Below are 27,211 nucleotides of genomic sequence, written 5' to 3'. Positions count from 1 at the left end.
GCCATTATTGTCCCTACTTTATAGTTGACGATATTGAGGCAGATGGTGGTTAAGTGACTTGCTCCGGGTCTCACAGCCAGTAAATGTATGAGGTCAGATTTGAACTCAGCTTTTCTGGACTCCAGGCCCAGAGCTCTATCCTCTGTTCTGCCTTGCGCCCTCACTACTCATGGGAACAGTTTTTATGATAACTCACAAGAACCTGAGACATTAATGTCTGTGGCTTGCCTTCTCTCCACTAAGAAAGTTAAGGAGCTTAAAGTTAGAAAGTTTCTGGTGATTTGGGAAAAGTAATTGTAGCACCTGACCTGCATCTGGTGGCAACCCGTTGGCTTTAAGATTCCCTGGGATATCAGTGAGGTAGGGTCACAAGCCTCATTAAAGCTGCTTGTTCACCATATGCAAGAGGGAATTCCAGTACAATCCATTTATCAATCACAGTGGCTTGTAAGGCTGAAGTGGCTGCATGTTTGCGAGCTTTTACATGGTTTGTGCGCTTAAGTCTCCTTTTATGATTATACATTTTACCTCCATGTTTTCTTTATTGAGGACACGTAAAACTAAGTGTCTGGGTAGCAGACAGGGCCCCACTTGCATTGGAAAACTCTGAGGCAATTTGCTGTGGAGAATAGCATGTTGGTACAATATTATTTGTATGGGGGACAGAGGAGAAAACCTTATTATAAAGTACTTTAGCATTGCACAAATTTGATTTTGTTACAGGTCGAATCATGCCCCCTGAGTACAGAGCAGTACATAGTACATCGCAGTGTAACCTGAGAGTCCCAAAACAGCGATCTGTAATCTTTGTCCTTCAACCAGCATTTTAACAAGGTTCTACTGTATATGTTAAATTGAGAAAAGAAGAGATTAGAAATGTTTCTCTTAAGTGGTACTTATTTAGATGTTTTAATCAGTTTTTTTAAAAGTAAGTTTGTATTCACAGAAGCTGCCTTCATAGGCTTGCCTTTCTACCAGGATGCTTATTTGTAGTATCTTATTAATATATTCATTTTGAAACAGAGTAACTTACTCTCCACTTGGCATTCATACTTTTTTGTTTTATAGGCTTCTTTTTTTCTTTTGGTTATGATGTACTGATTTGTCAACTTTATTAATAAAGTTGACATGAAATTTCATAATGATCTAATTCATTCAGCTATTCAGCAATGCTTCAGTCATACTCTTCATTAAATTCACTCAGTTGTTTTAGAACTGATTTAGAGAACTAATCCATAATAAAGGAAGATAGATTGTAGGGTCATAAGGGTCCTTACAGCCTTTCATATCCAAACACTTCACTATATAGTCGAGGACCTTGAGACCAAACTGGTCAAGGGTCTTATCCCAAGACACACAGGAAGTGAGGAACAGAGCTACCTTTTAAAAGCTACTTCTCTCAGTCTGAACCCAACTCCCTTTCTTGTATTTAACATTGCCTCCAAAATACTGTTTTCTCATTTTCCATTCCTAGTTTCTCAGTGATTGTGTTTCAGTGGACTTGATGGTGAGGCTTCACTTTTTACTCTATGTTATTCTTTCAGCTAGGAAACTGGGTGGATAGAGGGGAGAATTTGGAGTCAGGAAAGCCTGAGCTAACTAGCTCAGGCACTAGCTGTGGACAAGTAATTAAGCCTTGGTTTTCTCATCTGTAAAACTGTAAAAACCTCAGTAACCTCAGAGTTGTGAGGAAATGAGATAATGTGCAAAGTGCTCTGCAAACCTTAAAGCTCTATATAAATGTTAGCTAGTATTTATTTCCATGTGTTAGTTTGTAAATTGCTTTAAAGGTATAGGGGGAGGTGCTAATTTAATTTTTGTAAAAAGTAGCCAATTGAAACTGACTGCCTGAGTAATTTTTTCTTCTTTTGGAAGGGGAAAATAAGAATCAAAGGAAGCAATATAGTAATTATAAAAATTTAAGAGCTATTATTATCTCTTTTAAAAATTAATCTTTTGTGCAATATATTTCTTTTTGCTAAACTTCAGAATCTTGGCCTATTGCTACACTGTCAGGATTGTTAAATGCATAACATTGATCCCAAGAAGATAATTTTATTGGATTTATATCTTACTACTTTTTCTCTCCCCTCCTGACCCTAATACATAGGAGTCGAATTTCTTCATTTTCTCTTCCTATTCTGTCCTGCCTTCTTTCCCTACCTATAGGCATTCATAAAAGTAAAGACTTTTTTTCCTGTTGTACTAGACTGAATATTTTTTTTTCTGTGAAGTTTTCTCTTGTTTTAAACATTAAAAAAATTTTTTTGTGTCATGAAACTTGAACATTTCCAGAATACTGGGCATAGAAACTGTAGAGTAACAGAGAAACAAACCCTTCTTTAATGCTATTATCAAAAAGCTGGTCTAATGTTAGATGTAATGATTTTTTTTTTATGGTTAACTATGTTGTATTAGAATTTTATAGTCTGTTGGCTCCAGGAGAGATAGCATGATATAGGACATAGAAGACTAGGCTTAGAGGCATTAAGATCTGGGTTCAAATCTCAGGTCTGACCCATACTGACTGATCTTGGGCAAGTTACTAAACCTCTTAGGACTTTAGACTTCTTTCTAAGATTACAAACCATAGAGAAAGTGCCAGTCTACTTTGCAAGCACATCTATTACAATTCCTAACATATGATAAGCACTTAATAAAGGCTTGTTTTATGATCCAGCCAGTCACTATACCAGTCATCCATTTCCCTCCCTTTTATAAAGTGAGGTTCACATTCATTGCCTAAATTGAAGGGTTTGTATCTATCCTTCTTCTAAAGTGGTGGTTCATGGCAGTTTGGACCAATGTAGATTTGTATTTGTCTAATGAATTATATTATTATTTGGTTAGCTTGTGGTAAGTAAAATCTGAAAATATAAGAAACATGGCTCCTCTGGTAAAAGCATCATGCATGTAGAGTAACCAAAATTCTATAGCAATATCAATTAATGGCCTTAGGTCTCATTTCTTCATTTAACATTTTGGGGAGGTGGTACTAGAGGATGTTCAAGCTTCCCCAGTTCTAAAATCATGGGACTTTTTCTTTGGTATTGATTAGTAGTTACTATCCAGTACAAGTTACAAAGGCTACCTGGTATAGATCTCTTCCTCAGGCTGAGATAGAGATCATCCTCAGCAGTTTTCTAGGACTTCCTATTTGTTTCCTGGGAAGCCAGTGAAGGAGAGGCAAAACCAACCAAGTTCAGTCACTTCAGTTAAACAAAAATGAATTCAACAAATACTCTGTGCCAAATACTGTGTGAGATCCTGGAAATACATACACAGGCAAAAATGAAATAGTTGCTGCACTTAAGAAACTTAAATTCTGTTGTATGTGGCATTAACTTAGTGTGAACACAAGACATTTTGAAGGGGGTGAGAAAAATTTTGAGGGATCAAGAAAGTCCTTGGAATGGGAGGTGGAGCTGACCTGAGTACTGAAGAAAGCCAGGAATACATTTTAAGGGGCAGAGGTGAAGAAGGGAGTGTATTCCAAGCAGGACAGAGAACCTGTGATGAGGTGTAGGAAGAGGAGAGATAGAGTGAGAAATTTGAGGAGCAATGATGAGACCAGTTTGAATGTCATGGAGAATGTTGGAAGGGAAAACCATGAAGTGTAGGAGAGATAGGAGTCACATTGAGGAGGGCTTTAAATATCAGGCTGAAGAGTTTACATTTTTACCCAGGGGCAATAGTTAGCTACTGAAGATTTTTTAACATGAGTGACATGGTCAGATCTGTCTATGTAAGTTCAGCTTCTAGGTCTAAAGCTATTTTCAAGTTCCAGAAAATCTTATAGGAAGAGCAGACAGGCTGTTTAGCTTGCTTAATTACTTCACCACCTGTCTGAATATCTTGTAGCCAACCCAAACATTATCTTTAAAATATTATGGAAGTTAGTGCTGGCCTCATGATTCAGAAGTTGCTTATGTTGTCTTATTTAAGGAACATAAGCACATCTTCCACCCAAAAAGATTTCTCTCACTGTTGCCTATAATTTATTTCTTTGTTCTAAGGCTTTTCTTTTAAAATTCAGACTCACCCTAATAAACACTTTTAAGTCTTCAACACCTAATTATCAATGAGTTTATTAGATGCATTTCCAGATGATCACAAAGACCTAAGTTATTTAGAATCCCTAGGGTGTGGAGGAGTGGGGGCAAAGAGTAGAAGAAGATGTCTTGCAAAGAGGGAAAAGGGGAAAGTTTGCTTTGTAGCTTTGCTTAGGATGGGGACTAATGAGATGGGAGTTAGGAAGTCCTTTGTTCTTTTGCATTAGGCCTTAGTATAATTAGGTCTCTATCATTGGCACTGTTACTATACCATCCTTCATAGAGTCAACTCAAGATTATTCTGAAAATAATTATTGGTTTTATGCCTTCTTCAGGGTTAGTAGATAGAAATAAAAGACAATTTTTACAAAAGCCTTTATAAAAGGTTTATGGGCTAAAGTTGAAATAAAGCTTTGGATTATTTGTAGATTTCAGTTATATATTTTTTTCAGTCATCATCAGATTTGAACAGCTGATTTTCTCTTATTTTGGCAATAGAGTGAAAAAAAACTGAGCTGTTGACCTTGACATCTTTAGAAACCTATAATAATAAACTGAAGACCTTGAAATGGGCAAATAAATGGCCATCTTGGAAGGTTTAAGTGAACTCTTGTCCATTAGGAAGAAAGATGGATTATTAGTTATTTCTAGTTTCTGGTTTACAAAAATATGCTATCAAAGATCTATACTTCTTCAAATATGCAGAGTTAAACTCCCCCCCACTGCCCAAACTGACAGCCTCTTTTTTCTGTCTTGTTTTTCCTTAACATCTCCCCTTATTCCTTAGCTATTATTCTCTGTTTCCTGGTTCACCAAGAACCATTGTATTGAAATTGCAGAGAGAAGAGTAATTCAAGGATACAGACTTTGGAAGCATAGAATTGCCTAAGGAGTCACCCACATGACAGAGTTCAAAAAGTTACTATACTTGAAGTCTTGAAGAGTGGGGTTCAAATACTACTTTACACACTTACCAGTTTTTTAATCCTGGGCAAGTCATTTTATTTTATCTTATTTTTGAAAATTTTATTTAGTCAATTTAGAACATTATTCCTTGATTACAAGAATATTCTTTCCCTCCCTCTCCCCCCCCTCACCCCTTACCATAGCAGACATGCGATTCCATTGGGTTTTACATGTATCCTTGATCAGAACCTATTTCCATGTTGTTGATGTTTTCACTAGGGTGATCATTTAGTCTAAATCCCCAGTCATATCCCCCGCAACCCATGTAATCAAACAGTTGTTTTTGTTCTGTGTTTCTACTCCCACAGTTTTTCCTCTGAATGTGGATAGTGTTCATTCTCATAGATCACTCCAAGTTGTTTGGGATCATTGCATTGCTGCTAGAAGAAAAGTCCATTACGTTCGATTGTACCCCAGTGTATCAGTCTCTGTGTACAGTGTTTTCCTGGTTCTCCTTTCACTCTGCATCACTTCCTGGAGGTTGTTCCAGTCTCCATGGAATTCCTCCACTTTTTATTATTCCTTTGAGCACAATAGTATTTCATCACCAACATATACCACAATTTGTTCAGCCATTCCCCAATTGAAGGGCATCCCCTCATTTTCCAGGTTTTTTTTTTTGCTGGGCAAGTCATTTTAAAGGGAAGGGATGGAATGGAGTAACTATGTACATAGTACCTAGTATGTGCTAGATGTTTGTCTAAATGCTTTTTACAAATATCCCTCTTGATCCCTTCAACAACCCTGTGAGATTAGTGCTTTTATTATCACCATTTTACAGTTGAGGAAACTGAGGCAAACTGTTTAAGAGATTTGCACAGGGCTCCATAGCTAGTAAATATCTAAGGTCGTTTGAATTTAGGTCTGTATGATTCCAGACCCAGCACTCTAACTATCGTGCCATTAGTTGCCTCTTTTAAACTTATCACTTGTAAAATGGTGATAATGACAGCACCTATTTTATAGTATTGATGTGAGGATCAAATTAAATAATAATTTGCAAACATTAAATTTCTTTAGAAATGCTAGCTATTAATTTTTAAAATTTTTCCTGTGATACATAACATGGTCAGGTTTAAGGAATAGAAATAAATACCTAAGAATAGTTGATAGGTGAAAAGATGACATAATGATCATTTAAAATGTCTGATCCTGCCTATTGTATTAGGGTAAATCGTCTTTTTAGAAAATAATCTATTTTAACTAACAACAAAAACTAGCCCTCCAAATTATATTGTATTATAAGTTCTACAAAATACTTTCTTTCTAAACCAAAGAAAATGCATTCTAGTTACCCAACAGTGCCAGTGTATTGTAAGAAATGAATGGTTTACACTTTATTCAATCCACAGTTATTTCTTGAGTGTCCATTACATTCCACTGCCAAATATCAGTTCTGACTTCTTTAAGGCCAACTACTCACATCCTATTGAATGATTTGTTTAATCTGATCTGTCAAGAGCTCATAGACTCATAGATATCTTGTTTGGCTGTGACTGGCATTACTGAATCCCCAGTCACAGCCTAGGCCCATGGTCCTGAATCAAATGGACTAGAGAGAGGAACATCGGAATGAAGACTGATGAATCTTGATCATTGAATTTAGAATCAGAGGTCCTGAGTTGGAATATTGAATCTTCTTGGGCCTTAGTTTTGTCATCCAAATATTGAGAGAGTTGGCCTAGACGACCTATAAGGTCCTTTTCTTATTTAGATTTATGATCCTGTGAATTTGAGAGTTGGCATTAAACTTGAAAAGCCCCTCAAAGAAAGACATTAAACTTTTGTGTGTGTATGTACTGTGGATCCCTTTGGCAATATGATGAAACCTATGGCACCTTCTCAGAATAATGTTTTTTAAGGCATAAAATAGTATACCTAGGATTACAAATTATTGAAAAGCATTTATCAAAATATTATTTTTAAAAACCCTCAATATCAGATCAGGTTAAGAAAGCCCTGTAGGAATCCACACCATATAAACTAAAGAGTAGTAGCTGGGAACAGCTGCCTGAGAGAAATTCTGTCTTCATGAGCATCAGGAGGCAGTCAGTAAAGTGCTCAGGAGCTGTTCCCAGGACAGAGCAATGAATATCCTCATAAACAGATGCTAACAGCTGCATGTTGGTTAAACCCAGCTACATATATTTTAAACCTTTAAAAAATATAGTTTTATACAGAAAATATTACTATAGTAAAATCAAATCAAATCAGCAAATATCATTTGGCACCTTCTCTGTTTAAGTCACTGTGGTTCATACTTGTAATGCCCATGGACATATCCTGTATACAAATGATTTTCCAGTAAAGTTCAAGGTTTGCTTTAGACAGAAAGACCAAAGGTTGATATAAACCAGATTGTCCTTCTTGCTGATTTATTCCATTTAGTCCAGCTCCCTCCCCCACCTTGTGTCTTTTTAAAATTTATCAGGAATTTAGGGAAATGAGATGTTGAGAGGACTCTCAAATCTCATAGAAACCATTTAAAATGGGGAAGGGAAAAGAAACAAATATTTATTAGGCACCTACTATGGGCAGCTAGGTGGCACTATGGATAGAATGCTCAGCCTGGAGTCAGGAAGACCTGAGCTTCAATCCAGTTTTATAACTTATTAACTGTGTGACCCTAAGCAAGTCACTTAACTAACTCTTTTTGTCTTAGTTTCCTCATCTGTAAATAGTGAACTACTTCATAGGTTTTGCCAAGAAAACCCAAAATAGGATCATGAAGTGTTGGATGTGATTGAAATGACTGAATGACAACAATGTGCCAAGGCACTGTGCTGAGCACTATATAAATACAACTCACTTGATCCTCATAGCAACACTAGGAAGTAGGTGCTAGTATTTTCCATATTTTACAGTTGAGGAAACTGAGGCAGGAATACATTAAATGACTTGTCCAGGGTCAAACAGCTTTGTAAGTATCGGAGACCAGATTTAAATTCAGGTCTTCTGACTTCAGGCCCAGTGCTTTATCTATCCATTGACCCATCAGCAATCTAGGTAGATTTGCCTAGCAGCAAATTAAAATAAATAATGACCCCCCAGATTTTCTCTAGTAATTGAAAGCATCCTTGAGAAAGAAACTCCCCAGAATTTTGGGAATTAGGATTTCATCTTTGGCAAAGTATAGTAGGTTGGGTAACTGAAGGCATTTTATGGAATAAAACACAAATGGTATTAGGGAGACTGTAAGACTCCTTCTGTTCTGATTCAAGGACTTAATTCATTAGACTGAAGTATGCTGTAGAGCTGAAGGAACTGTGTGTACTCTTGGTGAATGGTCTAGAAGTGGATTAATCAGTGAACTGATTAAAAAGTGCATGTCTTATTCATGAGAAAATAGTGTGTTGTGTAGGGATGAGTGTGTGTGTGTGTGTGTGTGTGTATGTGTGTATGTATGTATGTGTTTAGCTCCTAAACCTCAAAGAATCAAATACCAAGTCTAGTTAAGTCAACAAGGATTAAAGTGCCTACTGTGTGCATAGGAACTGTTCCCTGAGGATACCAAAAAGCAAAAACATCTGCTGCCCCCAAGGACCTCACAGCCTAGTTGGGGAGACAATATGGAAACTACTCTGTATGTACAAGATCTATGAAGGAGCCATGCTTTGGAGAAGAAGAGAGAGAGAGAGAGACAACAACTAGCCAGGGGCATTGCCAAGCACTAGGACTTGGAGCATCCAGGGCAAGGAACAGCCGGGAGGTCAATGTCACTGGGTCTAGAGGAAGTGGGAAGCAGTGGTATGGAGTGGAGAGGAGGAGGTATAAGAGAGTTATGGAGGGTTTGAAAGCCAAGCAGGATTTTATATTTGATCCTGGAGCTCATTAAATGGGGTAAGGATGGGAGTGATGTGGTTGGACCTAAACTTTCTGGGAAGATCATTTTGACAAGCAAGAGGAGGGTGAACTAGAATGGGGGGAGGGAGAGACTTGAGGAAGGCAGAACAAACAACAGACTTTTACAATAGTCCAGGAATGAGTTAACAAGGACCTGAAGCAAGGCAGTGACTGTGTTGGAGGAAGAAGGAATATATATAAAAGATGTTATGAACAGAAAACAAAGAAACAAAACCCCACTGGAATGCACCATCTCGTAGAAAACAACTCTTAGGGACCTTCTTCAACTTATTGTGAGATAACTAAGCTATTTCACAACAACAAAAATACTCTACCTTTGTGATCATGTAAAGGAAAGAAGAACAGTAAGTTAACACCTTGTGAGGCACTTATTTTCACCAGTGATTTGGGGAAGGATGTACACTCGCACTCCATTTTTGTTGCTTTCATCACTGGCCAGCCAGTTGGAGCAGTAAGTAAATTCAGAGAACACTATTTAGTAATGACTAGAACAGCACGAGTTAAGAAGATAAATCTGGTGTATCCATGAGAATACACATAGCAGTTAACAGGTGTGAATGGCTTTTGGGAACATAAACTTGCTGCTTATTCATTCCATGCTTCATTCCCTTTCTGCTGTATAGTGATTTTCATTAATAAGTTAGCATTTAGTTTATTGTGATGATTTTCATATTGCAGTGTCTCAATGAAGGAATAGGAAAATATTATGACCTACTCCAATAAGATAATTATTGTAACAAGATAAACGTTAGCTTTTTAATGAAAACCACTGGAGTTGCTGAATAAGATGATCTTCCCTTTCTAAAGTTTTTTAAGTGTTTTCTAAATTGCCTGTTTTAAAAGAGATTCATGAATAGTGAATATCTCTTTCCACCAGACCAATTCCCATCAGTCTCTGATAATCAGGATAAGAGCTTAACTGGCACACTTCTGTTTCTAGCGGGGTGTGCTAATTAAGAGGATTTGACTGTAGAAAAAAGTCTAGATTAAGATCAGATATTAGCTGATATGATCTTGCCATGTGAATGGGTGACATCTTGGTGGAGAATTTTTAAGGCTGCATTTTGCTCTAAAGAGTCAAATGCTTTTTTGTAGCCAATAAACAGGAGACTAGGTGAGGTCTTATATTCTCTATACCTATGTCATTTCTGTGACTGTTCCCATCTCATTTTCCTCAGATTGCTTGAGAATTGTAGCTAGAAATGCCTTTGGGTAATAATCCTCCAGTGATAAATATCAAGGGAGGCTTAAAGTAGGGTGAGGTATGATCACCAAAGGTATTCACCATTGTTGTGGCTGATGTCCAGCTCAGAATACAAATGGAAGAGGGATTCCCTAAATCCTTATTGGTGAATTTCCTTGATCTTCCTATTTGGGGACACTATCGGGCACAATGTATCAAACTCTAGAATGCTAAAGGTCTTCCTCAGTTTGGTCTGTGGCCACTTGGGACCAACATATGAACCAATGAAGGACGACAGAGTTAACGAGTTAACTGATGGATAAGGAGGATGGATGGGGGTGGGGGAACTTTTAACTGTCATAAACTAATAGGGGAGAGGAGTTTTCTGCAGTGAGTAGAGATTGGATTTATGAAATAATTTGGATTTTCTTGTGAATGTCATCTAAATGTCCCCTATTCCCTAATAATTATTGAGAGGCACTCTTGGTATTCCATATAAACTGCCATAGCTAAGAGGTAAATTTGATGGGCACTACAACATTTCTCTTACTTTCTCTGAAGGGAAGATAGGGTTTGTCAGTTGATAGAAGTGCTTCTTTTCTGATACCTTTGATGAATTAGAATCTGCTATTGGTGATAGATTTCGTTTTATTTTTTTTTAACCCTTACCTTCCATCTTAGCATCAATACTGTATATTGGTTCCAAGGCAGAAGAGCAAGAAGGACTAGGCAGTAGGGGTTATGTGACTTTCCCAGGGGCACACAGATCAGAAGTGTCTGAGACCAGATTTGAATCCAGGACCTCCTGTCTCTGGGCCTGACTCCCAGTCCACTGAGCCACCTAGCTTCCCCCAATGGATTTATTTCTTCTAACTCTACTGGTAGGGAAGTTCCTCCTCCAGTGGAAAAGCTTCACCTAGGATTATGGAGCAGGGCAGTATAAGAATGGAGCTGTTTTCCATCTGAAGATCATAATTTTGAAGTCTTTCCATTAGAACAAGAATCCATCCCTGCCAGATTAAGGGCACCTTCTTTAAATGGTGTCAGTTCTAGGTATCCTATAGTCTGTGAGATCCCTTCCTACTCTGAAATTCTGTGATTTAAGTCTAATAAAGCTGAACAGCATGAAGGAAGCAGATTTAGCCTCCCTTTTATTAATGACTAAGTCAATTGGGCCATGTGCCAGGGTACAGAAAAGATATAAAACATCTAACTTCCATAGGAAAAATGATTTCATTTTTCTCCAAATAATAAAATCAAAGAAATAACCATTGAACACCTATTACATTCAAGGTGTATTGTGCTGGATGCTCTGGGAATTTAAGAAACATAAGAATTCCTCTCATTGCACTAAATGGCTAACAATATGTTATGTATGTTGGTGATGTTTCAAAAGTTAAATAGTTCTTATTTTAACTTTTAAAATTTTGACTTTATTTTTTGATTGATACTTCTATAATATCATGGAAACTTGAATCAAATCAATTTGAATACTGACATCCTGGTCATGTTCTGGTTCCTGGCATTCTCTTTGTCCGTCTTTATGCCTGGAATGCTCTCCCTCTTCTACTCCAACTACTAACCTCTCTTGGCTTCCTTTAAGTCTTCACTAAAATTCTACTTCCCATAGGAAGTGTTCCCCAACTCCTCTTATTTCCAGTGCCTTCCCTCTTTTAATTATTTCCTGTTTATCTTGTACATATCTTGCTCTGTATATATTTATCTCCTCTATTAGATTGTAATTTCCTTGAGGGCAGGAACTTTATTTTGCTTCTTTTTTATTTTCCAAATACTTAATACAGTGCCTGGCACATAGAAGAAACTTAATAGATGTTTGTTGAATTATTGAATGATACAGATTATAACTCACCCATACTCATTATAGCATTCATAAAATTGTTAGTGTAAAACCAAGCAAAGATTTCCTGGCACAATCATTGGAGCCCTCAGGAGGGCTTATAATAATGACTACTCCTTGGCCTGACCTTGCAACTAATTCCAATTCTAATTCTATAATATTCTAAGCTACTACATCTTTCCGTATTTTGCCTAAGAAAGATACGAGATACTTTTCTGAAAGCTTTGTGCATGCTTTTCTGTAAATCCTTAATGTAGCCCACTCACTAGAGACAGGTGCCCTTTTCTAGTTTCCTTGACATTGTTTGGATAGAAGCATACCATGAATTCTATCTATTAATTTATCTTTCATTCTCATTTTCAGAGCATGACTAGTTCACCTTTTTTGCTCATATATCTCTCAGATAACATCCTTTTTGCTGCTTCTCTTGGGAAATTGTACATTGCTGCCCATTTTTACCTGCTATGTGCTTTTCAGGTGCCCTTTTAGGTGACTCAATCATCCAGCACCCCCTATTGTTAAATAGCAAAATTCATCCTAGGGTTTATTAAAAGTTTTTTCTTAAAATGTATTATTTACTTCAACATTCTTTAAAAAAACTTTTGAGTTCCTAATTCTCTCCCTTTTAAAAGTTTTAAAAATATATTATTTACTTATTTTAAACATTCTTTTATTTATTTATTTATTTATTTATTTATTTATTCATTCATTTATTTATTTATTTATTTATTCATTTATTTATTTATTTATTTATTTATTTATTTATTTATTTAATATTACCTTCCATCTAGGAATCATTACTGTGTATTGGTTCCAAGGCAGAAGAGTGGTAAGGACTAGGTAATGGGGGTTAAGTGATTTGCCCAGGGTTACACAGCTGGGAAGTATCTGAGGCCAGATTTGAACTAAACATTCTTTTGAAGACATTTTGAGTTCCAAATTTTTTTCCTCCCCCAGCCCTTATCCCATCCATTGAGATGGCAAACAATGTAGCATCAATTATACATGTGAAATCATGTAAAACATATTCCCATATTGTCCATGTCCCCCCCAAAATAGAAAAAAAATAAGGTAAAGAAAATCATACTTTAGTTTGTACTTCAAGTTCATTAGTTCCCTCTTTGAAGATGGATAGATTTTTTTTCATCATGAGTCCTTTGTATTGATCACCTAAGTTACAGTTAAGATCACCATTAAAATACTGCTGTTACGGTGTACTGTAATCCCCTAGTTCTGTTCAATTCATTATGTATCACTTGATATAGGTATTTCCAGGGTTTTTTCCCTTGTTTTAAACTGTCCCACTCATCATTTCCTTTAGCACAATGGTATTCCATTACAGTTGTATATCACAACTTTTTCAGCCATTCCTCAATTGATGGACTTCTCAATTTTCAATTCTTTGTTACTACACAAAGAGCTGCTATAAATAATTTTGCACACATACATCCTTTTCCTTTTTTTTTTCCTTTGGGATAGCGGTCTAATAATGGTGTTGCTGGGTCAAAGAGTATAGACAGTTTATAGCCCTTTGAGCATAGTTCTAAATTGTTCTCTAGTTCACAGTTCTACCAAGAGTGTATTTGTGTCCCAGTTTTTCCACATCCCCTCCAGCATTTACAATTTCCTTTTCTACTAATTTGTACTTCTCTAAACAATAGTGATTTAGAGCATTTCCCCATAATATTGGATGGCTTTGATTTCTTCTGAAAACTACCTATTTATATTCTTTGACCATTTATCAACATAGGAATGGCTCTTGACTTAGTTCCCTATATATTTGAGAAATGGGGCCTTTCAGAGAAATTTGGTGCAAAACTTTTCTTTAAATTTATTTAATTAATTAATTTAGAATATTTTTTCCATATTTGCCGATGCAAAACTTTTTGATATTATTACTTCGTTGTCTTTGGTGTATTTTGGCAAAATATATTTCCTCTGATTATCTCTTTTAATTAGATTTGAATTTGCTTATACTTTGTGCCAGATAATGATTGTGACTCTTGCCTTTTTTTTTTTTGACTCAACCGAAACATGATAGATTTCGTTCCAGTCTTTAACTCTCTGTGTGTCTTTTTGTTTCAGGTGTTTTATGTAAACAACATATTGTTGAATCTGGTTTCTAATCCATTCTGGTCTCTGCTTCCATTTTATGGATGTGTTCATCCCATTCACATTCATAGTTATGATTACAAATTGTGCGTTTCCTTCCATCTTATTTTCTTCTGTTTAGCTTTCTCTTTCTGTTTTTACCCTGACCTTCCCCCAAGAGGTTATTTTGCTTCTAACCACTACCTCCCTTAATCTGCCCCACTCCCACTCCCCCAACTTTTTTTATTAACCCTATCTTTTCCTTATTCAGTTCCCCTCCTTGGGTAAGATAGATTTCTATCCCCAACTTAGAGAGAGACAGAGAGACAGAGAGAGAGACAGAGAGACAGAGAGACAGAGAGACAGAGAGAGAGGAGTGTTTTAGCTGTTTAGATCTTCAGTTGTATCTTAACTCTTGGTGACCTTTTGGACCATAGCATGCCAATACTGGCCATGGGGTTTTTCGTGACAATGATATTGGAATGCTTTACCAGTGAATTAAGGCTAAGTAGAGGTTAAATTATAGCTAGAAAGTGTGCCAAACTAGATTTGAATTTGCATCTTCCTGATTCTAGGCTCAGCACTCTAGCCACCCCTCTAATTGAACCAATTCTGATGAGAGTTGGATTCAAGGGTTACCTATCACCCCTTCTGTCATTTTCTTCTTCACTGCAAAAGCTTTTCCTTGTGCACCTCTTTTATGTGAGATAATGATTCCTATTCTACCTCTGTCTTCCCCTTTCTCCTAGTGCATCCCTCTTTCTTATCCTTTCATTTTTTTTTTTGAGATCATCCCAGTGTAATCAACTCAAGCCCTGATTTTTTTAAGTGAGAGGTAATAAGTACCTGAACTATAAGTGGTAGCTATGTGAATATGCCGGAGGCCATTATACCCTGATTGGTTGACAGGGTCACAGTCTGAGGAAGGAAGGTCAGCAAAGCAGAGCCCAGAAGGAGGGCCCCCCGCTGATCTCCCTCTGTGACTTCTCCATATATCCTACTTTAAGCCCCCTAAGTTATTCACCCCCAAAAGATTGCAGTTACAGAATTAAAGCCCAAGGATTATTACCCATGACCCCTTCTTTCTTAAGCACAAGACACCCTCCAAGGCCCTACAATAAACACTGGCCAAAAGCTTGAGTACTATAATGAATCTTTTCCTACAGCTACTACACTCCAATGAATTTGTTGGAACAGAAGCCAAGCAGCATGGCTAGGCACTTCAAAGTAACACAAGAAAAACAGAACTTGTAAATTGAGGAAGACTCCAAAACTGGTCTGCCTTAAGTTGTCATACCTATATACAAATATGTTTTGTTGTTCATCTTCCAAGCAATTATGATGGATAGTGAAAGCTGACCAAAAGCACAATGATCGTCTCAGCAGGTCAAGGGTTACTAATCTACAAATGGCTTTATTCACATTAATCATATCTATCACAGAGTTTTGTAGAAACCTAGTAAATGATCACAGAATTCTTTGTTGTTAGTAACATCACAAGAGTGTTGTTTAGGTGATTTGATAATATCCATTCAAATTGTAGAATGTCACATATGTAGAGAATTGATTATATGTGTGTATCTGAAAACCTATATAATAAACCATGAGACTATGGCAGAGCACTGTGTGTGATGTCTGCATAGGTGGGTTTAATGCACGGTGTTTCTCATCTCCTTATTCTGACCGTGATGCCACATCTGGGCAGAGGGACCTTGGATCCTCAGAGAGGACAGACCCCCATATGAATAGAAAGAAGGGAGGTAGATGTGAGAAAGGTTATAGAGAAATGGCAAAATTTGATGTGCAACTGTATAGGTAGGGTGAGAAGGAACAAGGAGTCAACAGTAATGTTGAGACTAAGAACCTGGGAGCATAGAAGGTTTGTGAGGCCTTTTATAGAAATTGGGAGCTATGGAAGTGATATGTGTGTTACAAGCACAGATTGGGGGGAGATCACGTTTTAGACATATTGTTTTAGACATATTGAATTTGACATATCTTTTAGTTATGTGATGTGTTAGTTAGTGATGTGTTCCAGAAGCTCAGAGGAGAGACAAAGGCAGATATATAGATCTGTGAATAATCTGCTTAGAAATCTTAATTAAACCAATTTGAGCTGAAGAAATCACCAGGAGAAATTGTAGAGACAGAAGAGAAGAGAGCTCAGAACAGTTCCTTGAGAACATCCCCATCAGGCATTTTGATAGGAATGAGTCAGTAAAGAAGGCCAAAATGGAGAAGGGTCCAGATAAGGAGGAGAACCAGGAGAGAAGAATGTTATAGAAACCAAAAAAGGAGCAAATATGCAGCAGGAAAGGTGGATCAACAGTGCTAGTTGCAAAAGAAAGGTCTAGAAAGATGAAAACTGAGAAAAGACAAAAAAGATCTGGGAATTAAGAGAAAATAGCTAAATTGTAGTAAGACGTTTCACTTGAGTGATGAGGATGAGAAAGAGAAAATGATTCAAGATGTGGTCTGCTGGAGAAAACAAGGGATCAATGCATATGTAAAATGGAGAATCAGCCTTTGTAAGGATGGTGATTTCAAGTGCTTTTGAGATGAAGAAACCAAGGGATAGGGGCAAGGGGAAGGGGAAGTGTGGATGTTTTAAAGAGGAAAGATAAGATTTGGAATAATTTATGGAAGTCGAGTTAGAAAATAAATTAGGAAGGCAATAAAAGGACTGTCATACTGCAGTGAGGACCAAGTTGAGTTGTATGACATGAATTTGTATTATGTCCATTCAACATGTTTGTGAAAATTCTTCCTTGCTACATTCATCAGCTGCTAAGTAAGAGTGGAAGACTCAGAGAATGGGAATAATCCAGAGTAGAGTTTTGGAAAGAATTAGGAAAATGTCTGAAAGCTACTATTGGGTTGAGATTGAGAGGAGGAAAGTGACATCTAAGCTCCTGCTTTTTCTTGGATGGTTCATGGAGGGTTGGGAAGGGGGAGAGCCAAGAAGGATGATTGTAGGGACAGTTTCCATGAGAACATGGAAAGGGATGGGACCAGACACACATGGAGAGAGAGATTGATCTTAGCTAGGACCTTATGATCAGAGACTGAAAGAAAGAAGTAAAAAAGCAATTTTGAGAGGAAGAAAAGGGGAGAAGAGGGGACTCACAGCAAGTGACATCTATCTTAGCTGAGAGAGGGAGAGGATGATGAAATATGAGAGACTAAGGGTAGTTTTGAAATGACTTGGGAAACAATTAGGGTGCAATATGAGCATTGCCTTACAGCAATGAGGGCCCAGTTGAACATGAGCCAGTGAGCACTGTGGTCTGAATCTCTGTTCCTCAGTATTTGTATGTGGGCAGAGGAGGAAGATGGTGGGAATAATTCAGTGCTAGAGTTTGTGATAATAAGGGCTTCCAGACCACAGTGCAGAGCTGAACTGGTTAAGTATATAGTAGAGATTGGAAAGGGAGGAAAGTGAAATCAGAACTGGAGGCAATGCTTGAGCATGGGAGGGGTTTATAGTTCTCAGTAAGGGTACACAGGTTTTGGAAGGGGGTGAGGTCTAGAGAGAGATGGAATGATAGTTGATTATGATCAGATAAAGGAATGTAAGAATTTTTGATAAAGGAAGTGGAAAACTTATGGGTAATGGTAAGATCCACAGTGGGATGATAATAGGTGCCTTTCTTATTTCCCAATATTTTTGTGAAGGTAAAATTATATATATATATACACACACACACACAGAGTTAAGCATTTATGTATACGTGTGCATAAATGTTTATGGTTGGTAAACAGTAAATGCTTGTTGCTTGGCTGACTTGCTGGATTTATGATTACATCAGTGGTGGAGGCACTCTCTTTTTAGAAACTTTGTCAATACAAATCATCAACTTAGTTATTAACTTAGTATTTAAGGGGTGAGTGGGGGCACTTAAAAGTAAAGTGACTTCTTCATGGTTACACAGCTGATATATATCAGAGGCATGACTTGAACACAGGTCTTCCCGAGTCCAAAGTGGCCCTCTATCCACTAAGAGAAGCTGACTCATACATATGCATGTATATATGTTTATATTTATGTATATCTGTGAATGTGTCTACACACTTAAACAACCTTAAAAGAATTTTTAAGCAAACATGCAAAGAAATAATAAAATAATGAATGCAAAAATATTCAAATAATGAAATACAAAGGCAATATTGATACCATTTCAGTCTCTCCTCAGGGAGGGAGTTTCTGCCTGTGCAGTGTTTACTTAAACTGATTTTCATAGGATACTGACTTTTATTATTGTAACATTTGTCTTCAGCTACACTTAGGTTCAGATACCAGATTTGCTTTTTGTTATCCCTCCTACCCCGAAAAGGAGGCCTTTTAATATAAAGTCATATTGATGAAATTCTAAAGACAAAAGAAGAAAAGATTACAATTAGGGAAAAGAATTTCCTGAAAAGATCAATGTGAATACACAGGGAACCCACTAAAAAACTTAGATTTTTAAAAAAGATATGTATAGAAGATAGATAAATAAAAGTAAAAGGGTATAAATACAGAAATCTGACACTAAAATGTAAAAATAGCATCAGGAGTGAGTGCCAAAGCTCAGAAAGGGCTAACACTTGAGAGGAAGGCTAAAGACCACCCAAAGGGTGGATTTTGTTGTGTTGAGTTATTCTGAGAAAAAGGAGATTTTTATTAATAAGATTGCTCTTTGGGTTGTATGGGATGATGATAACTAACAACAGAGAAAGGAACAGCCCTGCTTAAACATCAAGGAGATTGAAGGATGTATAACAGTATTGGAGAAAGTAATTTTATTTTTTAAGGGGAGATTCATCAAATTACAATTTCTGGAAAAAATTCTCGAACAGATTATTGAATGAATGGTTAGTGGAAAACTTAGAAAAGTAAGTTTGGAATGGAGCAGATAGGAGGCTCTGTAAAAATTTTGCATTTTAGAATAATAATACAGCTCCATGGATTGAGAGCCAGGCCCATAGATGGGAGATGCTGGGTTCAAATTTGACATTAGGCACTAATTAGTTGTGTGGCCTTAGGCAACTCATTTAATCCCCTTTGCCTAAACCTTAGTACTCTTCTGTCTTGGAACCAGTGTACAATCTTGATTCTAAGATGGAAGGTGAGGATTTAAAAAAAAAAATTAAGTTTGGTCAGAGAGCCAGTATGTCTTCATTAAGAACTGGTCATGCAATGCCTAATTAACCTATTTTTATGGGTTACTAAATGTAACCCTTTAGGCCAATTTTTTACATATAGTTTACTTATATTTAAGCAAAGTGATTTAAATATTTCATGCTATTTTTGTGAGAGAGGAATGTGTGGGTTAGGCTGTTATATAATTAGATTCTGAACTAGGCACTGGTAGGAAGAAGGGCTGATCAATGTCCAGTAAGTGTCCCAGGGCATCTGTGTTTTAATGTTTTTTTTATTAATACCTTAGATAAAATCCTAGATAAACTGCTTATAAAATCTAGAGATCAGTTCAAGCCAGGAGGGGATAACTGATTCAGTAATGACAGTATCGAAAATCTTGATTTTGAATCTAGGCTAGAATGTTGGGTTGAAATAATATAATGAAATTTTTTAGGGATAACTGTGAAGTCATATAATTTGGTTTAACATTTAATCTCACAAATATATATATATATATATATATATATATATATATATATATATATATATATATATATATATATATATAAAAGGAAGGCATTGTTGAGAGTCAGTTTATCTGAAAAAAGAACTAGAGATGGGGTAAGTCAATATGAGTCATGTAAAAATGGAGACTGGAATCTAGGACTTCAATCCCCAGAAGTCCTTGCTCCACTTCCCCAGAATGCTTTGTAATATCACTGAATTCTCACCTGGGCCGAGATCAAGAAGGGGTATTTAACCTGATTGGAAAGGCTTTTGCGCTCTTCTTTCCTGTTTCAGCTTGCGAGCAGATGTGGCTCTTTACATAATGTAGGTGAGGTTGTCTAGGCCCCTGGGCCTAGACACGTGCTTTCTTATCCTGTATTTTCTTTAATCCTTAATCTTCAATAAACCTCTAAAAATATAATACTCCTTGCAGAGAGAAAATAATTTCTACCTGCCTCAGTTTCCCAAAATTTTAATCTTTACAGTCAGCAGTATGATAGTAGTAGTAGTCTCTCGGTAACCGAGGATGACTATTGTCTTTGTGTGTTTTTGTGCACAAAGACACTTGTGCATGAAGATTTAAGTGGAAAAGTTGATGCACAGAGACAGTCCCACTCTCTCGGCGTTGGAAGCCTCGGTCCAGTGGCACAAAAAGTCGTTACACCTGGAGACTTCCTCAGCCGCATTGGATGGCCCTGTTGTCTTGTGCTCCAACACGCCCGAAGCACTCCACAGTGCCTTGCTGCATTGCCATCTCAGCCGTTGAACCTTATTAGTTTCTTCCATCTGTTCAGCCGAAGCAATCTTCACATGCTGGGTGAGCAAAGCCCTAGTTCACCAGGGTCAACGACCCGATGGCTACCTTCACAAGGTTTAGCAGGCCTCTCGATGCCATTGCCTGGGGTGTGGCCGCTGCCACATGCTAGCAGCTACTGGGAGCCACAAGTGAGAGCTGGGTGTCAGGTGAGGGTCAGTATGGCAGTATGATACATCAGGTAAAAAATTCAGTGCCATATTGGGGTCATTAGAAGAAGACATTTCTAGGAATAAGGAGGCTAAAGTTAATCCTACTCTACTTTGCCCAGATCAGACCACATCTACATGATTATGTTCAGTTCTAGGCATCTACATTTTAGGAAAAACATTGATGACAAGATAGAGAGTGGTTACATAAGGATAACTAGGATGATGGACCTTCAGGCCATGCTACATTTAAGGAACCAGGAATGTTACTCAAGAGACTTAGCAGGGAGTTAATGATCTCTTCTAATATCTAAAAGAGATAGTATGTAGAATTAAACTTGTACTGTTGGCTGTAAGAGGACAAAACCAGGAATCAGAGCTGCAAAAAGGCAAATTTAGTAAGAAGCCTCTTCCAAGCAGCAGTATCCAAAAATATAATGAGCAGCTTCAGGTAACAGTAGATTCCCTTCATGCTTCAACCAGAGCCTACATGACCTTTTGTTGGCTAGTTACAGTGGGGATTGTTTGTGGGTTGTAGTTAAGGTTAGACTAGATGACTGATGGCTTCCAACTCTAAAACACGATTCTGCATTTCTGATGACAAGAAGTTTTTCCTGGAATCTCAAAGGTTATGGCAGTAGAATGTAAGTTCTGTCAGATTCTGCTGTGCTTGAAAGCCATAGAAGTTTTATCCTGGGAACCAACTCTATAGAAAAGCCCATTTAGCTGTAGATACAGAACTAGTTAGGGAGAAGTTTCAGAGAAGCAGATTTTTGTACCATTTGAGGAGAAATTTCCCAAGAGTTAGTACCATCCAAAAGTGCAATGAACTGTAGGATCCTCCTAACTAGAGTTTTCCAAACCAAAACTGTTGGATGTTTTAGGGGATTCTTGCTTAGGTATGAGTATGAGGCCACTGAGTGGCACAGGATTTGAGGTCACATAGACCTGAATTAAAATTCTGCGACAAATACTTAATAGCAATGTGATGACTCCTAAGGACATAACCCAATCTTTGCCTTAGGTTCCTTATCTGTAAAATGGAGACATTAATGTTGTTTTTTAGTTGTTTTTCAATTGTGTCTGACTTTTTCATGGTTTTGGGGGTGTTTTCTTGACAAATATACAAGTAGTTTGCCATTTCCTTCCCCAGCTAATTTTACAGATGAGGAAAAGTAACTTGCCCAAAATCACAAAGCTAGTAAGTTCCTGAGGCCAGATTTGAACTCATGAAGATGAGTTTTCTGACTTTAGGCCTAGCAGTCTGTCCACTGCAACCCTAGCTACTCTGCTGCAGAAAAGATTAGCATTTATCCTGTAGAGCAGTTGTGAGTGAGACTCCAGTGAAATAACATATTACAGTGCTTTGCAAATCTTAAAAGTGCTAGATTAGATGGTCATTGAGGTTGGTTGTAATATTAAGATTCCATGATTCTATCAAGTAGAAAGAGGGCTCAATTAGGAATAAAAGAGTCTTGTGCCCTGATTTGGTTTCCTGTAACTAGCTCTGTGCCCTTGAGTAAATCACTGAACTCCTCTCTTGGCTTCTGTTCCCATCCTTGGAGGGAAATAGGTGATCCTTAATATCCTTTGTTGTAACATTCTCTAATTATATAGTTTATTCACAATCCTATTAAAAAAGCATCAGCTTTATTTTAATTTAGCCAGAAGACTTTGTACATAATGGCAAATGAATTGGAAGATATTTGGGAAGAACATAACCAATAGAGAAGCAATGGCATTTGTGGGAAGGAGGGATTTCAAGAGAGAAGTTAAGGCTGGACACACAGATTTGGGATGTATCTTCGTGTGGCAAAGTAACCTGACCTGTGGCAGTCAATAAGATTCTGAGAGGAGAAAGTTTAGAGAGAGAAAAGTAGGAGATTCCAGGCAGATCTTTGATCTTATCCTTTCTACTGTCTCCAACTAAGGTCTGTATAAGCATGCTTAAACCTTTCCCTAATCTAAAAACAACTTAACAAAAATTTCTCTTGGCCATATACTCCTTGAAGCTATGTCTCCATTACCCTTCCCTCCTAATGTTCCAAAATGTAATTTAACTTAGTTGCCTAGCACCACCCCTACTTCTCAACCTTCTGCTATATGAGTCCATACTATTAGAATGTAAGCTTATGAAAGCAGGGAATTTTCCTCTATTTCCAGTGCTTAGCACAGGGATTGACACATAGTAGGTGCTTAATAAGTGCTTGTTGATTGATTGATTGATTCATAACCTTTTTTTTTTTACCTCTCTTTCTTTAAATCCTTCCCTTGGCTTCTGTGGCATGCTCCTCTCTAGTTTTCATCTACCTCTCTAATTGTTCTCCTTCATAGGCTCTTTTGTGTGAGTGTCCTTTAAAAGCCTATCTTTGACTCTTCTTTCCCTGTACTCTGGACAATCTTATTCATACCCATAGTTTAAATTATTCCTGCTACCTGTTGGGTGTCTCCACTTAGATATTCTGCTGGAACTGCTAACTTAACATGTCCAAAACTCAACTTAACTTTCTGCCTTCACCTCCATGCCCTGAACAACAAAAAAAAGACAAAATCTACTTATTCTCCCAACTTTCCTATCCTTTCCTATTTCCTTTGGTGACTTCCTCAAGTCACCAAAGCTCAAAACTTAAAAAAATTTTAGGGCTCTTCTTTTTCCCTCACCCAGTCCTTTGAATTGGTTGCTATGACTTATTGATTCTACCTTGGTAAAAATCTTGCATCCATCATCTCCTTTTCAATTCTACTGCCTCTACTTTAATTTAAATCCTCATTAACTTTTTGCCAGTATTTTTTAATTGTCTCCTATCTGGCCTCCCAGCCTATTTGTATAGGTTTGAATATATCACTCTGCTGTTTAAAATACTTCACTAGCTCCTCATTGCCTATAAGGTACACTAGAAGTCCCTTAGAGTGGCATTTAGTGTCCTTTACAATCAGACTCGATTCTGTCTTTTCAAGCTTTCTAACATTCTTCTCCCTTCCACACAACCAAACATTTACTAAGCACCTACCATGTGTCATGTGCTATGCTAGATGTTGAGGGTACAAAGACAAAGACAAAGATATTCCTGCCTTCCCTTAGTTCACATTCTATTGGGGCACACAGCACATAGCAGGTTAAGTGCAGTCTCTCCCAGTGCATTCACTCAGGCCATTCCTGCCTTGCCTAATCTGATGGCCTTTTCTCAGTCTTCATTCTTCTTCATCTGTCTGCCATTTTTCTGAATACCAATAACTATTCTCTTCTCCCTAAATGTTTATGACACTCTCCTCCCTACCTGTCTACATGCTCCCCACTTCATATCCTGCTCCCTAACTGCTTTGCTTATGTAACCTGGCTCCAACTAATCTTTCTAGCTCTACAATTTAGTGTTCCTTATTCTTAACCTGTACTCTTGGATGTAGCACAACTGGCATTCTCTCTGCTCCTCACAGGGGGCATTCCATGGCTTGTGTTCATGTTTTTACATTGGCTAGCCCCTCAGCCTGGACTGCATGCTCTTCCTCATGTCTGTCTCATTGGATCTTTCTCCTTTCAAGATTCCACTCATACAATATTTTACATGAAGCACATACTAATACTCAACTGCTAGTGCTATCCCTCCTAAATTGATTAGTATTTAACTATCTTGAATTTGTTCTTTTTGCACCTATTCTGTATATATTTATGTACATAATTGTCTTGCCCATTAGAATGTAAGCTCTTTGAGAATGGGATTTGTTTTATTCTTTATATTTACATCCCTGGCACTTAGCACAGTATCTGAACCATAGGAGACTCTTAATAAATATTTGTTGGGCTATGTGGTTCAATAGATAGAGAGCTGGACCTACAGTCAGTTAGAACTGAGTTCAAATCCAGCCTTAGACATTTACTAGGTAAATTACTTAAATTTCATTTGCCTCGGTTTCCTCATCTACCTTGGAAAAATCTGGTTGCCATCATCTTCTTGCCAATTATATTTCCTCTATCTTAAATTAAATCCTCATTAACTCAGTTTTTTTTATTATATGAGATATGTTAAAAGTGCTCATACATTTCCTGGCATGCAGTAAGTGCTATAGAAATACTATTCACTCCTCCCCTTCCCCTTCATTGGGAAAATGGAGCACTATATATTCTAGCACCTTTCTCTCAGTGTTGCTGTGAGGATCAATTAAAATATTTGTAAAGTGTTTAACACAGTGCCTGGCCCATAGTAGTAGTCTCTCGGTAACCGAGGATGACAATTGTCTTTGTGCGCTTTCATCTGTGATGTAGATGAGTGTGCACAAAAACACTTGTGCGTGAAGGAGATTTAAGTGGAAAAGTCAATGCACAGACACAGTCCCATTCTCTCGGCGTTGGAAGCCTGGGTCCAGTGGCACAAAAAGTCGTTACACCTGGAGACTTCCTCAGCTGCATTGGATGGCCCTGTTGTCTTTTGTGCTCCAACACTCCCTGAGCACTCCACAGTGCTTTGCTGCGTCGCCATCTCAGCCGTTGAACCTTCTTATTGGTTTCTTCCATCTGTTCAGCCGAAGCAGTCTTCACATGCTGGGTGAGCAAAGCCCTGGTTCACCAGGGGTCGATGACCCGATGGCTACCCTCACAAGGTTTAGCTGGCCTGTCGAAGCTGTTGCCCGGGGTGTGGCCGCTGCCATATGCTAGCAGCTACTGGGAGCCACAAGTGAGAGCTGGGTGTCAGGTGGGGGTCAGAGGCTGGAAAGCTGCCCTAGGAGGACACGACAAGCCCTCCATACCAGAGATACTACTCCTCCCTGAGCACCCCATACACCCCAATAGTAGTATGGCCCATAGTAGGTGCTTAATAAATGTTTAATTGATTGATTAATCCCACCTGTCTGCCTATTGAAATCCTTATCTTCCTCTCTTAGGTTAAAGTGCTTATCTCTTTCATGAAGATGTTATTGAGCCACCCTTCCCCCCCACCCAAAATAGAAAGTGAATGTTGCCCCCTAGATTATTTAGAGCATTTTGTCTATACCTTTCATTTGCCTTCATGACATTTTTCCTGATATCCTTCCCTACATTGGATTATAAGCGCCTTAAGGACAGAGCATATGTTGCTTTTCATATCTCTTGAGTGGTTACCTTTTCAAATGCTTTTAGTCATAGAATTCCTCTAAAAGGGAAGTTCCTAGAGTTCATTTAAAATGATTCAACCTATTTTTTTTAAAGTATATATGTTTTCACATAGCTTCTTTTGCTTATATGAGGGTTAATACATGAACATCTCATTATAAAGCCTACACTTTAAGAGGATATTTGTATATCAGTTGTGTAAAGAAATGAGCACCTGCATGATTTGAGTGCCTAGTTCAGTGAACTTTGCTTAAATTTGTGATTTCATTGATGTATAAAATCTTTTAACATCATGACAATTGTAACCCACTATTTCCTACTTTAATTCTAATCTATATATTTCACTATTTGTTCCCTATAGAGGATCCATCTGATGGCATGTAGGCCTTCTTCCTCTTCTTATTGTATCTTAGGGGTGCCATTATAGTCAGACTGCAAATGATCATCCATCTGTTATCTCTTATTTTTATTTCATGACCAACCTACCTCCTTTTCCAGTCATTTTTGTCCACAGTGATATGTTTTAGATCACTTCTCATTGCTGGTGGTAACATGCTGCATTCATCATGGCTCTTTCCATTGCCTTTGGAATTATTTGAACCTTTAATCCCAATGAGATGGTGATGTTCTGTGTGGAGAATGTGGTTCCACAGCCCTTTTCAGCTATAGCCTTGTGAGGGAATGTTCAGTTTTGGAAATGAATAAATGACCACCCAACAGAAACAGTTAAATAAAATATCTAAGTATACTAATAGTTTCCATTTCCTTGGGGCAGAGATCAGTGATTTCTAGGACCTCAATACAGAGTAGTATTATATTGAAAAATAAAGGAAACCCAAATATCATTTTCTGCTGCATCTTAGCTAGCTAACTAACCATGCTAATGGACTATTCTTTGTCTTTGTAGATTAAAATATCTCCTACTATAATGTTAGTTTTTTCATAGCTCGATTGAAATTAAAGTAAGAAAACTATGTTTTCTTTCTATAGATATTAATTATGAAATGCAGGTTCCACTGCTTTAATTCTGTCCTCAGGCAGCCGCCTCATTAAACTTCAATTCCACCACTAAAATTTAAAGAAATAGTAATGTAGCATTTAAGGGAGGGAAAAAAAGAGTTGATTGGTTTTTTTTTTTCCTTGGGCAGCCTTCATATACATACCTTGGAAAATGCCATTTTCTGGCCATAGGTCAGAATAATTGTCTAATCAAAGCAGCTCTTTATTCAGTGATGCTTAGCTATAAAACCAACTCCCTTTTTTTTTCCTCCAATATAATCTGAGAAAAATTCACTTGGATTGCTTTCTGACTTGTAACAATCTATATTCTGTTTGGGGATCCTGCTTGCAGTTCTGACTTACTTGCAAAGATAACAGTGATGATATGGATTGGTTTGCAAGGCCAGAAGTTCTGCATTGATGTTCCATTCTTACCCATAGACAGCTTGATGATGTTTTTTGAAGAGTCATTGCCTTTTACAGTGTGTCCAGTGTTTTTATGTTTCTTGTTAATAGGAAC

At 37.5% G+C, this 27,211-nt stretch overlaps 1 protein-coding gene across 3 annotated transcripts in view; it reads left to right on the top strand.

Moving 5' to 3' along the window:
• The window catches only part of VRK2 (VRK serine/threonine kinase 2), a 98,988-nt gene that overhangs the window by 38,140 nt on the left and 33,637 nt on the right, over positions 1–27,211 (top strand). The gene's annotated exons all lie outside the window — the stretch shown is intronic.

Source organism: Monodelphis domestica, chromosome 1, assembly GCF_027887165.1.
Source record: "Monodelphis domestica isolate mMonDom1 chromosome 1, mMonDom1.pri, whole genome shotgun sequence".
In the NCBI taxonomy this organism is placed as follows: domain Eukaryota; kingdom Metazoa; phylum Chordata; class Mammalia; order Didelphimorphia; family Didelphidae; genus Monodelphis; species Monodelphis domestica.
The sequence above is the reverse complement of the archived record's forward strand: the minus strand, read 5'-3'. Positions and strand labels throughout refer to the sequence as shown.